General features: G+C 34.3%; 1 protein-coding gene across 1 annotated transcript in view; it reads right to left on the bottom strand.

Annotated features, from left to right (window-relative positions):
• LOC124366159 (patched domain-containing protein 3) overlaps positions 1-12,761 on the bottom strand; it is a 108,991-nt gene that overhangs the window by 34,567 nt on the left and 61,663 nt on the right. The window contains exon 3 of the mRNA XM_046822500.1: positions 5,998-6,058. The gene's annotated coding sequence lies outside the window, so the exon portion shown is untranslated. The remainder of the gene's footprint in view (positions 1-5,997; positions 6,059-12,761) is intronic.

Below are 12,761 nucleotides of genomic sequence, written 5' to 3' on the forward strand. Positions count from 1 at the left end.
AGAAAAAGTTCACGATTAAGAAAAAATATATATAAATAAACAGCTCTGAGAAGCCTAATTCTGTCAAATGACAACTTTGATAGGTTTTATCATTGTCGTAAAAGTTAGATAGTAAATTTGTCTTCTATATATTATCTAATACTAAAAATTTGCTAAAAATGTATAATTAAAAGGACATTAAAGATGACACTACTCACGTGTTTGTTTCGATATAAACTTAAACATATTTTAGAACATATTTAGAGTTGGAATCGGTACATTAGTTCAAAAGAACAGTTCAGCGAACTTTCATCAAGCATAGTAACTATGCTTTATGAAACTATTTAGTTTCTTTAATTAGAAACTATGGGAAAAACTGTTCTTCCCATTGCTTCAAAGTAAGTCCTCGGAGTCAAATTCTGATAATTTTATATTTTAGGCAATTTTCTAAGGAAATCTGAAAATGGCGTGAAAACTACTGGTTAATCCTTAGAAAATGTAAACAGTATAAATGTTAAACAAATTGAAAATAATGGTTAAACTAATTAAACATATCGTTGTGCTGTCACAAAAAATGTTAATGCAGAACAGTGGATTACATTTGACAGACTATTTCAATTAATATTTCGCAACTTTAGATACCAAGATGGGATTTGTGCTACTTTAAAGACAAGTGGGGCGTAGCCCTGAGAGATTTTTGAAAAAAAAGAATAGACCTATATTAGGGAATACCGGGGACCATTAGAATGTCCATGTAAAATTTCAGTACAATCGGTTGAATAATTTACGCGTGAAAGCAAAACAAACAAACAATTCCAACGGTACTTATTTCAGTGAAATCCATCAATGCATAAGCGAGCTCGATCACTTAAAGATACTCTTGTAGAAGCCAGGAGCAACAAACAACTCTGATAACTCCCAACTATGACATGTTTGGCGCTCCCAGCTTGTGCAAGCGTATCTTTAAAGTGGCCGTGCTCGCGTATGTCTTGACGGATTCCGTTGAGACAAGTAGTCTACCGTTAGAGTTGTAATAAAATTGTTCAATTAGTTGGTGTCTAGTACATTTTTTATAACTACACTGGTTTTTTTTGTTATTTGACTTTAAAAATGTTCAACAGACGCCATTTTGTAATATTAGAGAAAATAATAATTTTGTAAATAACAAAATTATTATTATTTAATAATATATCTTACCTATTCAAATATATGTGCCAAATTTAGTTTCTTTAGCTTTACTAGTTTTAGAGATAATAATGTCGTGTTAACACAAAATACAAAATGGTGGCTAGCGGCTAAACGAAGTAGAAATTGGAAAAAGTTATTCTTCAATTTTAGCTTAGAGTCACACACAGAATTTGAAAATACATAGCCAGCCCAACCTTTCTATTACACCCTGTATAGATATCTGAACAAAACTGAACAAGAAATAGTGTATAATGTTGTCTAAGAATAATATATGCACCTACCGTCTTCAGAAGATATGTTTACCTAAAAATTGATTTAGTTAAGTTACATTACGGCTAATACAAATTTCACCACAGGGAGGAAACGACAAATTCGAAACTATCCAAATCCAAGAAACCATGGCATTAAATAATAGTGTAGACATCCTCTTGCGAACAACTTCCTCGGTTTTGTCGGGGACATCGTTACAACGCCTGCGCAATAGTCGCGTGTTGACGAGAGTCACGCCAGTGCGCATGCGCCCAGCCTCTGATTGGAGAAAGCGCGCGCATTGTTGTGTTGTCCACTACGCTGACGATGAGCGGCGATAATCTCGGAAGACGTGCCGTGCCATCGCTGAGGCGATACGAGTCCTAATTGCAACGGCCAGAATGACCACGAGCTCCGCTTGGAAGTGGTTATGTTTCCTTCCGTGCTCTGTTATGGATGCCCTACTTTTAGAACGTCTTTCAGTTTGGTCTTGTACATTTAGTGCCAGCGTGTAATAATGGCAGTGCTGCACTTGTACTTAATAATGATTCATATTGTCCAGAGAGTCATTAATGTTGTACGTGTTGTTGTAAACAACAATACTCTAATGGGACGGTTAATCGCTGTCGGATACGTTTCCGGAAAGACTTATTTACTAATATAAAATATCAAAAAAGATATCTATTTAAAGTAGTGTATTCATCAATTTGGGGTTGAAGCCTTTTTATATGACATTTATATTTTTTAAGATAACTTCTCAGAGTACAAAAAACAATATAGGCATGGTTTTTTATCACACAACACGTGAAATCGTAAACATATAAGGTGGGAAATTTATGAATTAAGAAAATTAAATTCTTTAATTGAAAATAAAATTGAAGGAAATTTCATGTTTAAAAAAATTCTCTCTCAGGAAATTACATTAAATTTTTTAACACGTTAATTTTGGGACTGATTTACGAAAAGCCTAATTTCCTAATTTTAAATGCCTGTAATTTCACGCAGAGTAATACAACTTTTTATAGTTTTTTTTGTATTGAAGGAAGTTATCTTAAAGAGCTATCTATGATATTAACATACACATATTACCCAAAAACAAAATCAATTACACCACCGTATACCATCTTATTAGTTTGTAGAGAAACATTGACATCGACATTTTATTTTAAAGTCACAAATAATTAATTGATTTTCGGAAGTACCGCAGAGCGTATTCCCAGATGTATACTACAAACAAAACAAGAGGTTCTAACCATACTTTCAAACAGCGTTTAAAATAAAAACGGCACTAACAAGTAAACCAGCCAGAAATGATGCACACCAGTGAGTAACATCTTTGACAAATACGAGTATTTCAAGGAGTTTCTCTTGCTCTGTTACAATGACGATGAATGAGTAGCCATGATTTAGAACATTTTCCAGTCATCAGTTGTAAAGTAGAAAAAAACCAGATGAACATTTCACCTAAAATGACTTAAAAATGTTGTTTTAGACACAAAACACAATTTTTAAATAATTTTTATTTTATTAATGTTCACAATCACGATTATGTAGAAGCAGAGACCAATATTTTTGGTCGTTCTTAACTGGTAGTAATTAAGAAATCAATCAACGACGAATACATTATCTATTTCAAAGAAATGCCATCCGTGTGCGTCTTTATTAGGTACTATAATCCTATTTCATTGTTCCCTTATCACCACAGGCGTTTGATAGGATCTAACAGAGCTGCTTTGAGTTGGTAAGGTGTTAAATGGTCAGCGGTCTACAGTAAAAACGAGTATCGCAAGTATTAGACGACATGCAAATGCTGAAGGAACCTGCGCTTTTAGTATATTTCATGTCCCAGAGACCTACAGACAACCTCGACAACTTAAGAGTTTATCCTTCTGGAGAAGACCGTTACCATGATTGGGCAATGACTTTTCGTTGACCTTTGGGTCACGAAGCTCCATTGCTTAATTAAATGATGTTAGTATTTGCCTACTTTAAATTAGCCAGGAGGATTAGCAATGCCATCTTTCACTACTTGGATTCCCTGTAGTATCAATCCAGTACACTATGTCCTGGTTGACCTAAATCATATAAAAGGTTGCTGACCGTTGGTAAGGTATGTGTAGGTAGAGTTTCGATTCTATCTCAGATTTTGTGGAGGTCTAACTCTAACTGGACCGTCTTGTGCATTAAGGAATTCAACCCAGAAAAGTAATGGTTTGTTTTAGTTTCTCTTGGTTTATTGCCATATTCCGTAATCAACTAAACAGGGATTCCAAATGACACCATAGATTCAACAAATTCACATTTTGCAACAAAGATCGAATAGTTAAATCCATAATAGAAATCTATATTATTTAGAGAATAATTAGCTAACATACAATTTGGATCCTTAATACCAAGCTTTATTCAATTGTATTTCAGGTGATCAGCAAGGTCAGTAATTGGACATGATCTTCCATTTGGATCCTACTCTTGGCCAAAGAAGGTTACATGGATGTCTGGAGTTTCTACCGCTTTCGTGTCCTTGACCTACTGGGGTACAATGCTTCAGCAGCCTATGATCTCCATATTTTTCGTTCCAGTTAGCTTTACAGATCAGTGAACCAACTCATCAGCCATTGGAAATTTCAAGATCTACTCTAGGCTCATGACCTAGAAGGAACAGCATTCACAAAAGGGCCATGCCGCGCTCGGCGGTGGTTTCGGCAATGGTCGTTCAATTGGTTACACTTCCAGCTGCTGTTTCTTCGGGAAATTAACCTTTTGGCCAGACTGTGAAACTTCCTCTCGTTTCTCTGGCTCCCACGCCCCGCCGAACTGACCCACTGCAGACGTCACGGTCACCTCCTGCCAGTGAGACCACCATCACTGTCGCGGCTCCTTCTCTTCCGGGAAAGACTCCTCCGAGATCTCCCAGGCTCGTTCACCAAAGAGTTGTTTCAGTATCACGGTTAAACATCTAACAATTTCACCACAAAACACAAAAGCTCGTGCTTCCTAGTACGGTAAACTGAAACGTCAAGATAATAAAACGTCACTGGCGAATTTAATATTTTTATAGCATTCATGAATTTAGTGAATTTTATAAAGATTATAAATATATTTCTAATTCTGCAGTATTTAATATTATAATAACCAAAAAATAAATAATACATGTGCAATAATAAGGTTTGGCAATATGTACCTTGATTGGCTTATTAAAGGAAGATTTCTTCACATGTAAGTAAACTCTTACAATGCTGTATATAGTAATATCAAAGGCCTATATAATGTAACCTAACTTGAAATTGAGACGGGACAGACCGGAGTGAAAATGTTTTATTTTTGGGGGGGGGGGGGGCAGTAGTGGTATACAAGCGACAACACGATATGTCTGACAATAGAAAACTTGCAAAACGCATGGATGAGAATACATTTACAAAAAGTAATGATACAAATTTCAATATGATATGAGTTTTTAAAACTAATTTAATTTTCATGACATAAATTGTAATACCTCGTCATACAAGTCATTATAATCTAACAAAAAAGCATTATATTTTATGAGGTGCACCGCCAGAGGGAAGCCCAAAAATACGTACCTCCGCAATATTATATTGCCAGTTATACTCAAATCATATAACATTTCATAACTACTGCAATTAATTGTTGAGTGAGTTTTATAACCTATAATATAAAGTGTGTTACTCTTCGCTCCGGGGAAATGTTTTACAGGTCATGTCTTAAAAAATCCGACCTTCTTGCACAGGATGTGTACCAGGACCCCAAATTTGCATAAAAAATTGTATATAATTCATTTATGGTCAAATTTTGACCAATTTCTTATTACGCTTGTAATAAAGAGTTCTGTACTTATCATAAACCTTTTTTGTTTTAAAAAAATACTGAATTTAAAGAAACAAAAACAGTTTTTACATATTTACAATTTATTTTGAAATTTCAATAGTAAAAAGTGCCCTCAGAGCATTTATACATTGTTTTGAAGGTAGTATTGCCATAGTATAGAAGCTACTATTGACTACACAAAATTCATTAACATGCCAGGTGATAAAAAAGTTCTTTCTGAGCATCTCAATATTTAAAAGTTACGATTTGAGTACATATTATACATATTTTCTAATAGTCCGAAAATTCCACCAGCAAATGGATTAGAAGATAGTTCTGACGTTCGTCAGTAGCAATCATCATTAAACAATTCACACATACGAATCAGATTTAAAAGGAGATAAAACGTATTGACAGATTTAATTACTTGTGTAAAAATAGTTTAAAGTTTCTAGGTAATTCATGAATGTATATAGTACAATTTGTGTCCGATCCTAAGAAAAAGCCCAAATGTTTGCCATACGTCGTATCACGGGCATGTAGAATCGATGTTAACAATGTAGGCCTATATTACGATGAAATTTAGGTTTCTACATATAAGAATTACTTATAACATTGACATTTGTCAAGCCACCGATACAGATGCTTATATAATTGAATAGAATGTAATGAATTTAAACTCACATGAACTGAAGCAGTTCACGGTTGCAATTTTGTTTACTTTCATTCCTAGTAAATAGTTATCAAGCACAGACTCACCACTACGGTCGAGAAGAGTCTTGAGTCACTGAAGTACCTCTGGAGTCTGCAATCTGAATCCCTGGAACAAAGAAAAGAATAATCAGTTGTTTGTCCTTTTATCACTGTGTTATCAGTAGAGCAAATGTCAGCCGTTGCATTCCTGCTTCTCTTATCAGCAGTTCCTTGAACCTCGTCTTCCAGAAAAAGTTTTGATGGGGGGGGGGGAGTTTGGTTGGCCAACAGCAACTGTTACTCATCAAGGCACGCAAACCACTTACACAAGATAACTGGACTACACGAGTTCACGCAACGCAAAATAATATGTGACGGGTACTTAAAAAATTATTGAGATACAACACAAAAAATAGGACAACGTACTAAATAAAAAATATAAACCTATAGAATTTGCCCTTCCCCCCCCTTCAGAGTATTTCCTCTCAATAGTAGGTCAAACGCCTAAAGTAGGTCGCGTTCAACTAGCCACATTCCTCAAGTTTCCTGTGTCTATCTGAAATCATTCTATGAGCAAAACTCAAGCAGTTTAACCGACCGAGCATGCAAATAAACTGTGGAATTCCCAGTAGATGACGGTACAGCTCCTTGGCTGTTATCAGCATTGTTTGTTCTTAATCATCTATTGTTCCCAGTCTGAAATCTCTGATTCAACATCTGGCTACTGAACACGACCAAGCACAAGCTAGGCGTTCACTTAGGAATGATTTATTGGATTACACTGCTTTCGTCCAATAATTGTACATTCAAAATTAGTAACCTTATCATAATTACTACACTGATGATAAGAAAGGAAACATGTGCTTTAAATTTAACTGTACTGTACTATTTCAGAATATTTTATAGATTTTAACCTGTTAATTACGTAATAGCCTGCATTACAGAACAAGGGAGATATTTGTGGAACGTACTGTACGTAATTCAGTATGACGTAATATACAGATAATAGTTTTACCTCACTCCATTTTGGGACGTTCCATAAACTTAAGGATATCTTTTTATCTCTCCATAGAATAGTTCATTATCTTATCATAACTCGGCATTCATTAGCCAATCAAATATCAGTATTGGTTGAAACGATTATTGCACTTGTGACGTAGTGCGATTTATTACGTCACTGATGAAAAGGTTTAATATGCGTGGTGCAAGTTATAAAAGTGTTTATCCCATAAGTGCTTGTTTAATCGAATCCTAAATCTGGACTTGAAATTGTAAATATTTGTCTGGTTTCAAAATGGGGTTTAGAATTTAAATTGCATTGTCAAATGCATTACCAAGAATGACACAACAGTGAAAATGTAAAGATACTCTGAAAATTCTACGTTTATGTTATTTTGTATAAACAACATCTGCTTTGTTTCTCTGTAATCAATTAAAACTGCAATATGACTATTTAAATAAACGAATATAAGATCAACAAAACTAGTGCTAAGATTTGTTTCAAATCCTAACAAAAGAAATTCATTACATTTTGTCTTTATTCGTGTTATATTAATTTGTTAAGAATTTTTCTATTATGTCAGTCTTCGCAAAATTTCAAAACGAATCTTGCCATTTTTGGAGAACCACAATTTCTTAACTCACCTATAAAATTAGGCTCTTGTAGGACATCAACTTCATAAAATCACAACGGTAACATCTGCATCATTTCGGAATTATGAATTTTAAGACACACCGAAAGAAGCATCTTGAAATACACACCTTCTACCCGTCTGTTTTTACGTCTCAGAAATTGTGTTTCAACTGTTTTCCCAAAAAGGATTATCTATCATCTCTTGATTTAAGAGTTACTGGAAGTATATAGGTGTTAAGAACTTGGGGCAATATTTTTATCTATATAGTTTAAACAATAGTTTTGATTCCACAAATTGAAAATCTTTAAGGATAAAAATATAAGACAACAATTTTGTAACAATACTCACATATTTGAAGTAGCTTCAAACTGACTTTTTGTACTAGTGTCAATAAGGCCTTTACAATGATGAACCTTTAAATGATCTCTGCTTTGGTTTACAATTATCACACATCGGATACACAGATAGGCGATCCGATCTTTCGTTGGGGCTTGTGGTGTCGTACTTCAAGTCCCTGGGAAATATCAGCATTCACAGAGATTATTGTTTTACGTCCGAAGTTGATGAGCAAAGATTACAAGTTCTAAACCAAAAACTAACTATAGGGTGTATCCTGATAGTGTTAGAAGTCAGAGTTTCGACAAGAGACGATTGGTTCGGTTGTTGAACAATGACGTGTCAGATAATAACGAACAATCACTGCCTGTTGTGAGTGAACTATATGAACTTGGTCTGTAGGTCTGCCCTGACTGATTAAACTTAAATACTCTCTATTCATTGTTCCATAAGAAACAAAAGAACCTTTCTTCTGAATCAACTGGAATCAAGGTCAAGCAAGAACAGACAGACATAATGGATCTTGATTGTTGATTAGTTTTGTGTTTCGTGCCCTAATAACTGACCTTGCAGTTTGATTGGTTTTAGAACAAAATGTTCCGTTGCCAAATTAATACACATGTAGATTCGCTAGTAATTGTATTGCAATGCAATATGCTATATAGTACTATAAGATCTAAAATTATATTTATAAAGTCCTTGTTCAAATTACTTAAACTAGCGTATGATAACCGTAAGATCTACATTAACCCATAGGTATTTATACATTATACAGGCTACATGGGTTTACTAATTGAAAGTTTTGTTTCGGAATAAACAATAAAGTACAGTTAGAGCTAGTTGTCATGTTGATGGTACACAATTTTAGATAAAACAAATAAAAACGTGTTTGGGACTTTATATTTAAACAAAATAAGTGGTGGCTCGTTTACAAATAAGTTATTCTTTGGAGTCGCTTCATAAATTATAATATTTAAAATGGGCAAAAAACAGAGTACTTTGAATTTTTCAGAAGTTGCAATCGTACTTGTGAATATAAAGTACATTTCCTTACTCCTCTTTAACTTTTCTTGACCGTATTTTTTATATTATACTTTACACATGTCCATAGACAATATCGGCAATAAAATTTGCTCAAATTCTGACTTACCATAACAAAAACCTAGGAAGAAATTAGAGAACCAATGCTAAATAATCTCCAAGGCTTTCAAGTCGAAACGGTCAGGAATCTCAAACGACTTCCTCGTTAATGTTTACGATAATCGGCTAGCGTTCATGCGAATGTGTTTACTAATCCGTAAGTTATTACCCATGCATTTAGGCTGGTTGTATCCTGTGGGCGTGGCATGAATTTTGAAGGTCACTGTTCCAATTTAATGTCGAGAAATTAAGTAAATTTCAAATATGAGGAAACGCAAAGTTTGTCGTATTTGAATATAAACATACATGTTCAATTTTATACAAACTGTAAAATGCTGTAATAATGGACCTTATCTTCAGAAGAACTTTGGTCACCTTAGCCATTTTTTAGATGCCATTCTAAAATATCTTACTCGCCAATGTGACTTTGAAGTTTATATTCATTGTACAAATGTGAAATCGAAGCAAAAAATGAATTACAAAGTTTGTTTCAAGTTCATAGATAAAGGTCTATCGAAACTTATATGGGAAAACAATTAGTATTTTCATAAGTTTGATCGATACTCTCGAACTATTATAGAATGGTCAAAGACTACTTGGCCATGTAACAACAGAGAATTTATTGCTACATGATTCAGACTAAATGTGATTCAAAACACGTCTTGTAACATGTGTAATATCGTGTCTTGGAGGATATATGACGATCCTCCCGTCAACCGCTTGAATGAATGAATGAAGTATGGTTTATACACTCTTTATACAATCATGGATGGTTTATACAATGATTCTCCTATTGGATTTACTGGGACCCAAATCTACATCTTGAAGCCACTTGAACAAATCTCGTCACTTTTATTTTTAACATTAAAAATTATTGCAATTAATACATTGTAATCATATGTTAAGTAAAATTAAGTTTAACATCGAACTATTCATCGGATAAAATCAATCGATATATTCGATTAAAACAACCGAATAACTCAGTGGTGTTTAATGTTAAGAGAATGGAAGTATTCGCATTCAAATACTTTTTTACTATGGCATAGGCGATAGAAGCAAGAAATATGGTTTATACACTCTACTGCCACACGTTTCCTGTTTTTAAGAAAACCGGTGATACATAAAAAATGAAATTTGTTGCTCACAAACAGTCCGGAAGAAAAACCGGCTCTACAGGTTTATAGCTAGACCGACAAAAGAGGAATCCGGCCGGGCGCGGTCGTTGACACAGAAACCTGATGGAGTACTGTCGTTTTTAGGGTGCCGATTAATCGTTAGAATAGAATATTGTTGAAGGCGGACAGTCAATGGAAACGCAATATAATTATTACAACCACAAAACCTGCCGTTTAGAATGAATTTTATCAAACGAAATCATCAAAACGTGGTGGTGCTTAAAGGTTTACTAAAATTAAAACTGTAGAATTTCAGTTCTGTGTCACTTTACTGGAAGACACTTTATGAACGGCCTACACTCGTTATTCGATTGTTATTATCGAAAGATTCGTTATATTATCCAACTTAGATATTGTATAATAATCGTACGCTACAAAAATTGTGATATGTTAACAGCAAGAATAACACATTACGAGTTTTAATTAAATACATTCAACAATAGCATAACAAAATAACAAAACCAACGTTGCCTTAGACCTCAATACCAGAAAAACTACAATATTTGCAGCTTGCCCGGATAGCATTAAACAACCTCTTGAATGAAATGAAAATAAAGGATTTTCCCTATGAGTTTTACTAGGAGCTCAATCTACATCTTAAAACCACTTGAGCAAGTCTCGTCACTTAAAAAAATATCTCACATAATTTCGTCATATTCATTGCCATTTTCAAGTTTTTCAAAAGTTAGTTACTTCATGTCGTTTATTTTTAACGTTAAAAATTACTGCAGTTAATACGTTGTAATCATGTGCTAAATTACATTAAGTGTAATATAGAATACTCATTGGATACAATCTAAACATTTGATAAAAACAACCGAATAACCGAGTGGTGGCCGCTTATTAAAGTCTACCGCTTTACTGTTCTAAACACAATATCTTTGCTTTCATGACTTAGATCATCTTAAGCAGTTATGTTTACATCTCTACTAATCATATATTGATTTTATAATCAACTTCAGATGACAGATTAAATCCGGCATGGTCATTAATGGCTGTTTTGTATTTGCCTATTATGTATTTAGAGAAGCCGGAAGTGCCATTAGCGAGGTACTTTGCGTTGCCTCCGAAGTGAGAGAATATTCTAGATGGTGGGTATAGAAAGATTGAAACTTGCTCGAGCTGAAATTTAATGGAACAGAACATTGGGAGGAAAGTGTGGAGTAATCTTGGCCCAGGTATTGCTATTTAGGAGGAAAAGGAGAATAGCACACGTCACTTGAAGCGGATATCGTGATTATGTCCCCCCCCCCTTAAGCTAGACTTTAGCATTGATCAACTTCAACCTTTATCTTTCGCAACTGATGACCGTCATCTAAATCCAAATATCGATAGCTAGCCTTTGTCATTTATCTCCAGCCTCTGATGACCGTCATCAAAATCCCAATATCGATATCTAGCTATAGGGTATCCATTAATTTGCCATTATCTGTTTTAGTTATAAATGAAAACGCACGTTTTAACTGTTCCAATGTATATACATATAATTTTAAACAGGTTAAGATCCTACTAAGATTTGGTTGTCTCTTGAGCTGCTTCTGTTTCATCTGCTACCTCTTTTATATTTTCGAACAACAATGTGAACTCTTCTTTTGTCAGTTGAAAACCTTGAGGACTTCCACATGATTGGCGGTTATTTTCAACTAACGTTTCAACAGATTATTTCGCATGTACAACTGACAAGAAGCTGCAAAAACAAATGCGTAGGAAGACATCATTCCATTCCACGGTCCGTTTCATGCCTTGATGATATTACATGCCACTCAGCGATATTTAACAACGCATTATGCACAGAAAAGAAAACGTTTAGAGCTCATGAAGTAAACAATAAACATACACAATTTCTTTTACCACGCTCTTAAACGTGTGGACTTTCACTTTCATGCGTCTAGAACCACAATTTTATGATCATTAAGGAATAACTAAACGAGAAATGTCAATATTGCAATTAGTTTAATTTCCCAACCTCTGGCTGTATAATGAAGAACGTACATGTTTTTCTTCTGGGACATAACGCTCTCAGTTATAGAATGTATAGAGAAGTATGTCTTAAAGATTCTCTTCAAAAACTTACGAGAGAATTTTAAAACCCAGTGCTCTCCAAAATTACAAGCAATTTGAATTGAAAAATCGCAACACTGAATATAACGTAGTTATACATAACATTTAGATTGTGTATACGACACGTAAATCGTATATAACAAGTTCAGTCAGTATGTAGGATTCACTCTTTAATGTATCGTATTTATTATCTTAATGAATATTATTGACTTGGTTTACTTTTCATATAGGTGCCTTAAGGGAATTCAGCATGTCCTTTCCTGCCCATGTTAAAATTCTAATATAGATGACTCTTCGTTGGAAGTTTGTTTTTGATGTCGGAAGCATTATGAAGGAAACAGGATTTTTCTGGACATTTGCCATCGTCCAGTGATATAATACAATCAGTAAGTCTAAATTTTGAGATCTGCAATCTTGTACTGTATCATTGAATTATGACACATGTCAGGAAAGTCCTATTTCCTGCACTGATCACCCGTTTACT

Source organism: Homalodisca vitripennis, chromosome 7 (genome assembly GCF_021130785.1).
Source record: "Homalodisca vitripennis isolate AUS2020 chromosome 7, UT_GWSS_2.1, whole genome shotgun sequence".
Classification (NCBI taxonomy): Eukaryota; Metazoa; Arthropoda; class Insecta; order Hemiptera; family Cicadellidae; genus Homalodisca; species Homalodisca vitripennis.